General features: G+C 41.8%; 1 long non-coding RNA gene across 1 annotated transcript in view; it reads left to right on the forward strand.

Annotated features, from left to right (window-relative positions):
* Positions 1-11,534, forward strand: part of LOC128325862 (uncharacterized) — a 32,449-nt gene extending 20,915 nt beyond the window's left edge. The window contains exons 2-3 of the long non-coding RNA XR_008307691.1: positions 10,704-10,833; positions 11,300-11,534. This is a non-coding gene — a long non-coding RNA (uncharacterized LOC128325862). The remainder of the gene's footprint in view (positions 1-10,703; positions 10,834-11,299) is intronic.
* Positions 11,535-12,625: the final 1,091 nt, after the last annotated feature.

The following is a 12,625-nucleotide window of genomic DNA, read 5'->3' on the forward strand; positions in this document are numbered from 1 at the left end:
TTGATAGGCATTTTTGATCAGCACGTCTTAAGTGTTTAAATGAGAGGGATGTGGGAACATTCCGAACATAATTAGTTCTTTAGCCTTCATACTTAGGCTGCATATTTTAAATTCTAAATTGCTTCTATAAAAAGGTTATTCTGGTTGCAATATACTGAATAATAGACATTTACAAAATGCAACCCATTCACATATAATGATACCAGATTGGAGCAGCCTTTTGCTACCCTGTTTTATCTGATTCAGTCATTGATTTGATTTAGAAAAGCTTTATAGATAGCTGTTTTTAAAGAGTGGCCATTTTACAGAGAGCCCCACATCTAAAACGACTACTCAGCAGCAATGATGTGCCACTTAATTGAGGGACTAACCCTAGGGATGAGGCCTTGCAACAAACTTAGATGTCAACTTTGAACCCATTTTGACGCTGGAAACATTATTATGGGACCTAATACTTCAGCCAGACCATCAGAGGCCAATTCTTCCACTCATGCTCCAACATAATCTATGCCATCACCTGCCATCAATGCCCTTCTGCCCTCTTTGTAGGACTGCCAAATCAGTCTATCTATAAAATAAATAGACCCAAATCTAACACTGAAATGACAGGAGAGAAACTAATGGGAAAACCTCTTAGTCTTCCAGAACACTCACACTAAGTAGGAAGACGCATCACATGGGCTCCAATTTGAAGCTGTGTGTTTAGGTACAACAGGTCCAGCTGCAGTCTTCATATAGCTGAATGTGAACAAGTTTCCATTTTGAAGAATTCAAAGCCATTTTCTCCCATTTACACTTGAATTCAATTTCAGAATGGAGAAATATTGCAAATTTTGTTTCAGTTTTATAGTATATAGTAATCAAAGAGCAAGTCACATAGTTTCTATACTGGCTTATGTTTTAGGATAAATTGAAGTCTGTCATACTAAAGAACTGCCTCACAGAAACGAACTGTTTGTATAGAACAGCTTGACACCTGGATTGGTCATCACTATGCAGTTTTCTCTATATCACTGCAAACTGTCAACAGGAATGTTTTGTGGCAAGATAAACAGCGGACACGATGGTGGTGGCTTTTCAACGTGGCATCCACTGCACATAAATATTCAGCCATGCAGGGCACTCTCCACTTGACTGGAATTTCAAGAAGCCCCTGCATTTCACATAACACAAGCCTAAGGATATTTTGGCTTACAGCCAGACTAACGAGGCACTGCTGCAGCACATGCAGTATGCCATATGGGGAAGGCCAATTTTCATTGCTCTTTCCTTCAGAAGCCAACTGTGACTCCTGGGAATATGTTCCTGAGGGCTGCATAACCCTCAGGAGTATATTGTAGGGGGGCACGAGGGGAGGGGAATGGAAATTGCTCCTCCCCCATAACGCATGCTTGCTGCATGAGTACTTCATTAGCTCCCCAGTCAGCCACTGTGTTTATATGGTTGGGTTGGAAGGTCCTCAGTGCTGCAAGTGCCTATATACAGGATGCCTGACCTCTGCAACCATGGGCAAAAGGCTTCTTCATCCTTCAGGAGGGGGAAAAGAAAGAGGAAAAAGTGGATAGTGTGACTGAGGAATCATAGAATAGGAAGGAACATAGGAAGCTACCTTATACAAAGTGAGACCATCAAGCTCAGTATTGTCTACACTGACTGGCAATGGCTTCCCAAGGTTTTCCAGCCCTACCTGGAGATGCCACCTATTGAACCTGGGACCTCCTGCATTCAAAGCAGATTCTCTACCACCGAGCTAAGACCCCACTCCCCAGACACTGGGTGATGCATGCAAAAGGTTTCATGCTCAATCCCTGACCTCTCCAGTTAAAGGGCTTGGTAGCAGGTGATGAGAAAGACCTCTGCCAGTGAGAGTAGACAATAGGGAACTAAATGGACTTAGTTCTGATCTGATTCACTTCAAGGCAGCTTCAGAGCCACATATGCAGCAGCTCAGTTGACTCCACTCAAGTTAGTGAGAGGCAGGGAAGATCTAACTTCCTGCCCCCTAACACATTTTATAGCCTTTGAGAAAGGCTCAGCTACACAGCAGAAGCAGTGCCAACCCTTGGATTGTTGGAGCTTGAAACAACCACAGGCCAAGCCAATGAGGTCTGTTCCCTGCCCCCAACTAAGTAGGACCAGGGAGCTCAGGATGCCCAACTCCTAGGGACTATGTTCTCTGAGGCTCTCCCAAGTACCTGGTGGCACCATAGAAATTTTCTTGAGCACAATTGGCCAGAGGGCACCACCCATGCCGAAACAGGGAAAGCCTTCTCCTTCCAAATGTGTTGACTCAGCTGTTACCTTCAGGCAATATCATGTTTTGTTATATTACTTGTAGAATCAAGTGGTTTAGAGATTGAAGCAATACCCTGAGACTCCTTTCATGCACCTAAGAATCTTCCTTAAGCCAGGGCCAATCTAGAAAGAAATATGCCTATATGTTTTTATTCCAATTTGTTAAATGAAAAGTCTGTGCTAAGATGGGCAAAGAAAATGACCTGAGCAATGTATTCCTGCTGCATACTGTAAGTAAGGAAAAGACAGCAGGCTCGGAGGAAGGCAGAATCATGCTGCTGCACGTTATTAACACCAGCTCCCTGAAAAAAAATAACCATCCTAAAAATACATGGGACAGTGGCTGCTTCTTAGTGGCTTGGTCACAGCATGAAAGCTGCCTTAAGCAAGATTACAGCAATGTGTTTTAAAAACAAGAAAATCTCTCTCTCAACTGCTTCAGGATAAGCTGCAAAAGTGATGGTTTCTCCATGAACATTAATTAGCCTCTCTCTCTCTCTCTCTCTCTCTCTCTCTCTCTCTCTCTCTCTCTCTCTCTCTCTATATATATATATATATATATACACACACACAGTGCATTTTACCTCCTGGTAACTAATAGGTCTGAAGAAAACAAGTCTCCAGTGCCATAACTGGAAAAGAATGCCATTTGGCAAATATACTGGCCTACCTAGAGCATCATATAAATAGTTTTGACATTTTAAATGTTTATTGTTGTAATGTTTTAATCTTTTTATCTGTTGTTTTTATTGTTTTGTAGTAAACTGCCCAGAGACTTGCGTTTTGGGTGGTATACAAATGTGTTAAATAAAATAAATAAATCATTCCTAATTTGGTACCCACCAAGGCTATTGGATTTCATATATTTTGCCTGGCAATCAGCTGGTTTTGTTGGCATCAGACTTGTAGTAATAAGTGGTACCTCTGTGTGTGTGTTCCCACAATCCAGTGTGTAATATCTGTTTCTAGCATTATTCTCAAAGGACATGTCCAGGAGAATAGCTTTAGTATGCAATTATTTAGCAATGCTATCAATTTTTTTGATACCCTTCTTCCTCTTTTTCCCCTAGACGTATTCAACTTGTATAACAATCATCCATATTTATCTAAACAGTATATTGCACTGCAGTTTTGCAGATTTAATGTTACCTTTCATCATTTTTAGAGTACAACAAAGGACATCTTCAGTCATTTAAAAAAAAAACAGCATTCACAGCCTGCTTATATATCACATGCACACAGGCTTTTTACCCTCTATTCAATCAAGAATGTACTTTCATATTACAAGGGAAATGGGTAGGAAGGAAATCAGGAGTTATATTATGACATTCCTGTCATGATTGCACTACTCAGTTTAACTTTGTTCTGATGTCCTTCAAAGCTAGACCATGGGAGCCATTCTAGATAGAGTAACAAACTATATAAAGTAGACATATTGATGACATGTAGTTATTTAAATGGTTTTGAAGGATTCTTTAACCTAAAACAACAATTCCAGTCATAAAAGGCATTGATGAGTATGCAAACCAGCCATTAGTACTCATACCTGCCAACATGTTCCTATTTTCCCATTCAGGTCAATGGGAAAAGAAATACATGTTGGCCGGTATGAGTACTAATGGCTTGTTTATACATTCATCAATATTCCATTCAGGTGAATGGGAAAAGAGGGACATGTTGGCAGGTATTCATTCATTCATTCATTCATTCATTTGATTTCTATACTGCCCTTCCAAAAATGGATCAGGGTAGTTTACACAGAGAAATAACAAACAAATAAGATGGACCCCTGTCCCCAAAGGGCTCACAGTCTAAAAAGAAACATAAGATAGACACCAGCAACAGTCACTGAGGTACTGTGCTGGGGGTGGATAGGGCCAGTTACTTTCCCCCTGCTAAATAAAGAGAATCACCATGTAAAAAGGTGCCTCTTTGCCAAGTTAGCAGGGGCATTTGTATGAGTACTAATCACACCCAGAGATTTCAGTCACACATGGTTTCTAAACAATGCCCAGAATCCAAATAGATAATTTAGGTGTGGCCCTATGACATGTATAAATGTTTCTTTGAACAGCATGTTTCTTTGGAACGCAACAGTCCCTCCCCTTACATGCTTCCCCCCTCAATTTGATCTGCAGTTGCCAGGTTGCCAGGGGGCATAGCGGGGCTGCTGCATGTCCATCCTTATTATGGTAAGGCCCATAGCTCAGTGGCAGAGTGCACACTTTGGATGCAGAAGGCCTCAGGTTCAATCTCCTGTTATAGGCTTGTAGGCAGCATCCTGCCTGAGACCCTGAAAGCAACTACGAGTCACTGGGCTAAACAGTCTGATTCAGTATAAGGCAGCATCATGTGTACATTTGCTTAGAAGAAAGCCACACTAAGCATGCACAATATTGGGTTGTTGAAAGTATTTCCATGCACACAGCAGCAATTACATGTTCCTTTGGATCCTAGCATGTGGCACCTTGGACTCAGCAGATTTGGTTAAGGCCAAATTCAGACGTAACAGGAAACCGGAAGTCCCTCCACTTTTGGTTTCCATAGTGTTACATCCAAACTCTGGCACCGCAGTTTCCCCCTCATGAAACTGGAGTTGAGGGAGGATACTCCTCCTTCACTCCAGCTGCCATTGGCTGCCAGATTTCCGAAATGTGGCATTAAATCTTTTCATTAAAGAAGGAAGCCCCAGCAGCCAGTTTCCCCTCCTCTCTGCAGTCAGCGTAACTGTAGTTAGAGCACTCTCCATTTTGTCTGAATGCGGACAAGGGAGAGCGGAGGGAGGGGGGCGCAAACCTTTGGTGTTACATCTGAAAGTGGCGTAAATATCACAAAGTTGTCCCAAATGAGCTTACTAGTGCAGAAAGCATGAATCTGTTCCAAACTATACTTATGTTTATATCCCAAATAACTGTTTTCTTCAGCATAAAATATACATCTATACCAACTGAGTCATTTCCAAAGGGCATTCTGGGGGGAGTGGTGTGGCAAAGAAAGAAAATCATGAAATGTGAATATTTTTCAATGAGCAGAATGACTTGATTAACTGAAAGAACCTCAAACTGGGAAATGTGCCTATTTACTACATATAATTCTATCCCTGTAAAAAACTGAAAACAGAGCTACTCACATGACAGTATCCTAAGAGAAAATCCTCTCTATCTCAGAGATATGCTTGCATAAACACAATATGATATGACAGCTGCCAGAATAAATTGCAGATACATATTAGTAAGCAATTTCAGTCTGTTTAAAGGTTGTAGGGCACATGTGCACCATGTATTCTGCAAGTAATTTCATTAATTTGCACATATCTTGTGCAATGTCCAAGACCCCTTCTTTTATGCTGTCTTTTCTTCTACTTAATAAAGAGAAGAACAGACACAGGAGATAACAGGTATGATGAATTCCAAACATAAACAAATCTAATCTGATGTCCTTCATGCAGATCAGCAAAATTTAAAGCAGATGGAAATGAATTACCACTCTAACACTTCTTTATGCAAGGCACCTTATTGTTCTTAAATGATGGACAAACCTCCAGTGTTTGCTAAGCATCAGATAGGTGTGGAAGTCTACATTTTAATCTCCGCTTTTTCAAAAGCTAGAAACAGAGAGGGACGGAAGCACTAGGATCATGTTGACTGCTACATGACAAGACAACTAGGGGTTTCCTAGGAAGCTAGTCAGTCCTGTTGCAGCCCAACCACAGAGAGTGGTTGCCTTAAAAAGTCTGAAAATCTTGATATTTAAGAACAAAAATCCCAAAGCAACTATGCTTTCTTATACTGGAGCTTATTTTATCAGATGCATGAAGTGGATCTTCAGTTGGCAGAAACAGATAAACTGCTTTTCTGAAATTTTTTAAAAATGAAAAGTGGTATATACATATTCATTATCATCATCATAGAGTAATTCCCCATTAAAGACCCACACACACACTGATCTCTAGAGGAGACCAAGAAGCCCACATGCTGATTATGTTGTGTCCAAGTGCCGATTGTTGCCTTACTACCCTTTAACAGTATGTGGTGCAGCCTTAAGCAATGAACAGTCGAACACATGATCAGGTAAGGTTTTTAAGAATATAAAACAATTGAAATTTATTTTGTAAGGATTCCTTAACTTATTCAGTAAAATATTTACAAACTAGTGGGCCTGGGCACAGAGCATCGGCACCTCTAGTTGGGCCCAGCCATCCCCCACCCCCCACCGGCATGCCTGGCTTTCTGGCTGGCCAGCCAGCTGACCAGCCACCCCCCACTGCCTGCTCCCCCCTTCTGGCTTCTTCTGCCTCCCACCTCCTCCTCCCGGCAGCCAGGCCAGGGCCCCTCGCCGCCTGCTCCTCACCCTGACAGGTGGGCCAGGCCATCCCGCCACTGCCTCCCTCCTCCTCCTCCTCCCGACGGCCAGGCTAGGCTTGCCCACAGCCGTCTCCTCCTCACTCTGTTGGGCAGGCCAAGCCCAGGCCGTCCTGCCACCACCACCTCCCGCCACCTCCTTCCGAAGCGGCCAAACTTCTCAGCACTGGTTGCCTCCTCTCTCGCCACCGTCATGCGACCAGCCACCCCAGTCCCTGCCACTCCCAAAGCCATCTCCCGCCTCCTTCTCCTAAAGCAGCCAAAGTTCTCGTTGCTTCCTCTCTCGCCGCCCTTGTGTGGCCAGCCACACGCAGCCACCCAAGTTCCTGCCATTCCCAAACTCCAAACTCCTTGCCAACAGTTGCCTCTCACACAGTGCTTGCCTCCCGTCGAAAGCCTGGAATTCTCACGAGTGGTGCCGCCACTCTCGTGAGAGCTTGTCACGCATCCAAGACCGGGACCACCTTGGAAAAATAATATTTCACTTTCAGTTATTTTAGCTGTTGTTACTTAAGATTGTGGCTATAATTTCAGGTTTAATTTTCTACAATCACATTATAAATCAATTCCCCTGGCTCTTTCTTCTTATTTCAGTGAGTGTGGTTGAGCAGTGAGTAGCTGCTGCTTTGATTTGATTTATTTTACTGTATTTTGAATGTAGTGCTCCTTTGCTTGTGATGCTTAATTTGGTGGTGGTAGTGGTGGGGTTTTATTTCTTCCTCTGGTTCCCGGGACTTTAGTCCTTAAATTACTGATGCTTTCCATTTCCTGGATTTCAGGTGAAGGAGAAGTTGCCAACATGAACATGAAAACAGTAGACCCCTTGGAAATATTTAATTTGCAGAAGCAGTTTCCAATTATTCTATCATCAGTTACAGCCAGTTGGATCTTTCCTTGGAGTCAGTCACAATGGCTAACATACACCTCTTGGATACTAACTTGGGGTCCAGGACCAAGGGTGGCTGGTGGGGCTAAGGGGGGCAAGTGCCCCCTTAGACAAGTAGCTTGCCCCTGCGCTTGCCCCCCCATTTCCATTTCAGAAATCTAATATGTAGGATACAGCTTACCAACCCCAAAATGCACTTTGTCCCTTCTGTGCCTTCTATAATTTCCCCCCCAGCTGCCAATACTGTCCATGACTAAACTCATATCCTATGGTACCTTCCTGAGGGGCATCCATTTGCCTACTGTGACTGATTTCAAGGAGCAATCTACTTGGTTGTAACGGATGATGGAATCACCACAAATTGATTAAGGAAGTCAAATATTTCTGAAGTTTAACGCTATGTATAGTGGCTGACATTATGGTCAGTGCTTTGTCGATGTTAGGGACGAACTGGAGGTGCTGCGCAACTTGAAACGCGGCCTCAACAGTGTAGCACAATGGGCTGCCTGCTGCAGAATGACTTCAAACCACTTCTGGGCAGCAGCACAGGGCTCTTTCCTTTGTTTCCAATGGAAGGAGCACTGGGTGCAGGGCAGAAGCAGTTTTAAGTCATTCCACAGCATCCCCATCATGCTACACCATCAGGACTGCCTTTCCAGTCCCAGTGCATCTCTAAGAGCAACAAAGCACACTGCCCGTTATGTCCACCACTGTTTGTATGCAAACAGTCAAAAGAATATTAACCAGTGTGCCTTTAACACTAAGCCCTACTTATTAAAACTGATCCCCAACTAAAGCTTTACTTGATCAGATTAAATATTGCAACCTTCATTTTTAAAAAAAAAAAAGGGGGGGGGGTTAAAAGAGTCCCATAATAAGAGAAAAAGGTGAATACAACTGGCAGGGAATCTGTGTAACCAGTATGAAAATAATTCCATATACTTCAACTTCACAAAGCTTACCTATTACCATTTAATGAGATTTGTCTGAATTCCCAGGGAACTTTTCTAGAGGACTACTAGTTTGGGGAAAGGTTTTTGTTTTGTAAAGCTGGTCATCATTCCAGCAAGTAGGGGGGAGATGAATATTTGATTGCTTCTAATACATGTGGGGAGGAAATACCCTTTTAAGTTGGCATTGTAAGTAAAGGTTTTGGGGTTTTGGAAGATGAAATGAATGAATGAAAACTTCCATAAGACATTCTGCAGAACAAAGTACCCTGTTTTGAAGAATTTGTTAAAGCTCTGCAGTACAGGCTTTAGTCTATTTGTAAGGAACATGTAGCATGACAAGGTCATGCAGTTTCCACAGCAAAAACTTGAAACAGCTTTCAAGATGATTCATCTTTCAGCTGATGTTGGAAGGGCTCAAGTCATCAATCCTTCATTCAAAAGAAAAGAAAGCAAATAAAAGGTGAGAAATCAGTACGGGCCCTGAGAAAGAAATCCAACTGCTATGTTGAAGAGAAACTATAAACCTCAAAATGTAAGCTGTAAAAAGACTGAACTTGGCTATAGACTGAACTGGCAAGGAAGTGTTCTGATAACTAAGAACAATTCATCTGCTTTCTGTACCTTCAAGAACTTCTTGTAGGTGACATTTTTGCTCCCCCTGCTGATCTACCAGCACAAGAAACAAGGCTACACAAGAAGCCTTTTCCCAGAACCTGAAGCTATTCTCATGATCACTGAAAAACTGGCTAAGGGAGCTTAGCCCACTTTCCAGGGATTGTGGGAACCACTGGGCTCGCAGGTGAGCCCTGATGCTCCCTAGGCAACTAGCCTGCCTAATTACCCCTCCCCTTAGATGATATTAATGGAGCGAGCACTCCATTAACCTCATCTTTTTGCTCGTGTGTTGCCATGGCACATGGTGACACACGAGTAGACCCCCGACTTCCCGAGCTCGGGAGTCTCTCCAGGATGCCCTGCGTGCATAGTCAAATAGTCATTTTGAGTGATTTCATGATCAGGAACATAACAACATAAGAACAGCCCTGCTGGATCAGGCCCAAGGCCCATCCAGTCCAGCATCCTGTTTCACACAGTGGCCAACCAGATAACACTGGAAGCCTACAGGCAGTAATTGAGGGCATGCCCTCCCTCTTGCTGTGACTCTCCTGCAACTGGTACTCAGAGGCATCCTGCCTTTGAGGCTGGAGGTGGCCTATAACCCTCCGACTAGTAGCCATTGATAGACCTCTTCTCCATGAAGTTATCCAAACCCCTCTAAAAGCTATCCAGGCTGCTGGCTGTCACCATAACTTGTGCCAGAGAATTCCACAAGTTGATTAATCTTTCCTGGCTCCATTATGCTTTTTCCTACTTCAAATATCCCACCCTGCTAGTATGAGAAGACATTCTAATCTTGCCTATCCCATGTATCTATACTGCCCTGTGACTAGGTTTGGATGAAATTCCATCACAATGTGTAATACTCCTTTCTGATCACTCCGCCACCATAATTTGCTTCATTGTCCACTTTCCCTCTGGTCCCTGGTGAAATAGATGGGGAGAAATCCCTGTCAATTTCACAAATGCCTTGTTATTTAAAATAAATGCATAAATTATTACAATGTGCACCAGTATGTTAGCATATAGTGCATGCTTTTATAAAGAAAAAGAAAAGGTCATGAATTTGACAAGACTCCCACAGCAAAGGTTCACAACCTTGTCAGTTTCCTGAAGAATGGGGGAAGTAAAGAGGGGAACTATGAAGGAAATAGCCATACTGTAGTTGCAAAGAATAATGGTAAAGGAGGAGAAACTGGGTATAGGAACTGAACCTGTACAGGAAAAAATGTTAAATGTGAAGAAGAAAGCCATACCTAAATATGTATATATGGGGGACAACGACGACGACTATTTATATACCGCTCTTCAACAAAGTTCTCAAAGTGGTTTACATAGAAAAATACATAAATAAGATGGCCCCCTGTCCTCAAAGGGCTCACAATCTAAAAGAGCAGGTGGAGGACTTTAAAGGTACTTTGAGTAGAACGTTTCTGTTCATAGGATACAAGAAGTTTGCCTCCTATAGACAGAGGAAACATACCCGAATAAAGAAGATTGAAATGAGAACCTCCTGCATGACCATCACTTGATCTAAACACCATACAAGTACATGGAAAACTTCATTTTTCATTTTTGTTTTTCACACAGGCACACTAACAAAGAGATACAGTAGATCATGGAGAAATCATCGGACAAAATTCTTTAGTGTTTCTCCTTGAGGCAACCCTGAAATTCTCCTTCAGATTTCACTCTGAAGAAATTTTGATTCCTACCCTAGGTAAGAGGCCCAAAAGCACTTTGAGTGGCACTTGTGAAATCTATCTAAAGTCATCATGAGATGCGTTTTCAGAAAGTCATTATCTTTGTAAACACTGGAGCATCCACAATATTCCTTCACCACACCTAAATCTCCCCCCACTTCACAAGTCAACTTGTCATGACCTGAGCATATTTTTTAAATAGTTGTGCATATCAGCTATCGTTAAGTCATGTCACAGTAAACTATCATTCTTCTTCTTATTTTTAGTTCACATTTCTTATTATTTCCTATATTTATTTATTTATTAAACATATTTGTATACTGCCCAAAACTAATGTCTCCGGGTGGTATAGGATATGACTTCCAAACTACAGAATTAGCAACTTATTTTATCTCTCTCCTCTTTATATAATAAAGTGTACATTTTTATATATTTTAACACCACACTATCATTGCAGCACTAAAACTGTTTGCTTCTTAACAGGTTCATCAATTTGAATGAAGAACTTCAAGCTAATTACATTCATGTCCATGCAAAAAGAACTCATGTTCTGATTTAGCTCTAATTGCAACAATAGGAACTGAAATAACTGCAACAATAATGTAATATTCTCTGACAATAAAAACTGGCAAACCTTTTAATGAACAGTTGCAGTCCAAGGTACTGATATTTTACTTATATATGATTACTTGATTCATTTTTTATAAAAGTTATATAAGGCTACGTAGAATAATTAACTGGGGAATGCAGGAATGTTGTTATGGGTCACTATACTGTGAAATTAAACTCACTCTTGATCTAAGTATGTGTTCCAATTTTGAGAGGATTAAAATGATCCAAGAGAAATAGGTTTGTTTCACTGCATCGGTCACTATGGTATCTTTCCATTTCTGAGTCATGGTGGCCGTTGAATCCCTCAAAAGGGAATGGAGGAAAGAATCACTGTTCCCTACATCAGACCGAGAAACTATGCAGAACAGCAGTCAGAAATTGTAACAGTTTGATCAGATAACTGAGCCTGATACTGAGTGACTCTCCATTAAGGTAGACAATCACCAGGATACTGCAAAACCATTGATTTTCACCATCTCTGTGGTTTTCATTGATAAACTAGAAGCTATCTCCTAGTCTGGCCAAGATAGGTTTATTTAGGAAAGGTATTCCAGAACGAAGCCAGAACTTTGCTTGACATTGGCACCAGTGCTACTTCATTCAGCAGGGGCACCATTTTACTGGAGATGAGGGTCTGGGGCAGCAAGATTTACAACAAGGTTCACAGGCCTGCTTTTACACACATTCAGAGACTAACTTGCAAAAGCTATGTGCTTTAAGAGCATCATATTTTCTGTATTACATAATAAGCAGACATATAGATGTTTCAGAGGGTATATATAAAAACGCACATCTATCTATCTATCTATCTATCTATCTATCTATCTATCTATCTATCTATCTATCTCTCTCTCTCTCTCTATATCTATATATATTTATATTTGGGTTGTGTGTTTTTCTTTTTCTGTTTTGTTTTTGGCCCGAATCTGAAACACCCCCATTTTGTTCTTTGTTCAAAATTGCAAAATCCAAATCTGAAACATTTTGGATTTTAGAAAATGGCCCTGGGGCAAAACTAGTGGGTGGGAGTGGTAGTGCCCCATGGGTGGAAGCTACCACCCACATTTCAGAGGAACTGGGCAAAGGGCTGATTTTTGGTGAATTTTTGAAGTTTAAGAATAATGGAGGTTTCAGCAAAAGTATAGCTTCACGTCTGAGGGAAAGGGGGTGGCCCAGAGTAGAGTAGGGTGGCTGGTA

This window comes from Hemicordylus capensis, chromosome 5 (assembly GCF_027244095.1).
Source record: "Hemicordylus capensis ecotype Gifberg chromosome 5, rHemCap1.1.pri, whole genome shotgun sequence".
Lineage (NCBI taxonomy): Eukaryota > Metazoa > Chordata > Lepidosauria > Squamata > Cordylidae > Hemicordylus > Hemicordylus capensis.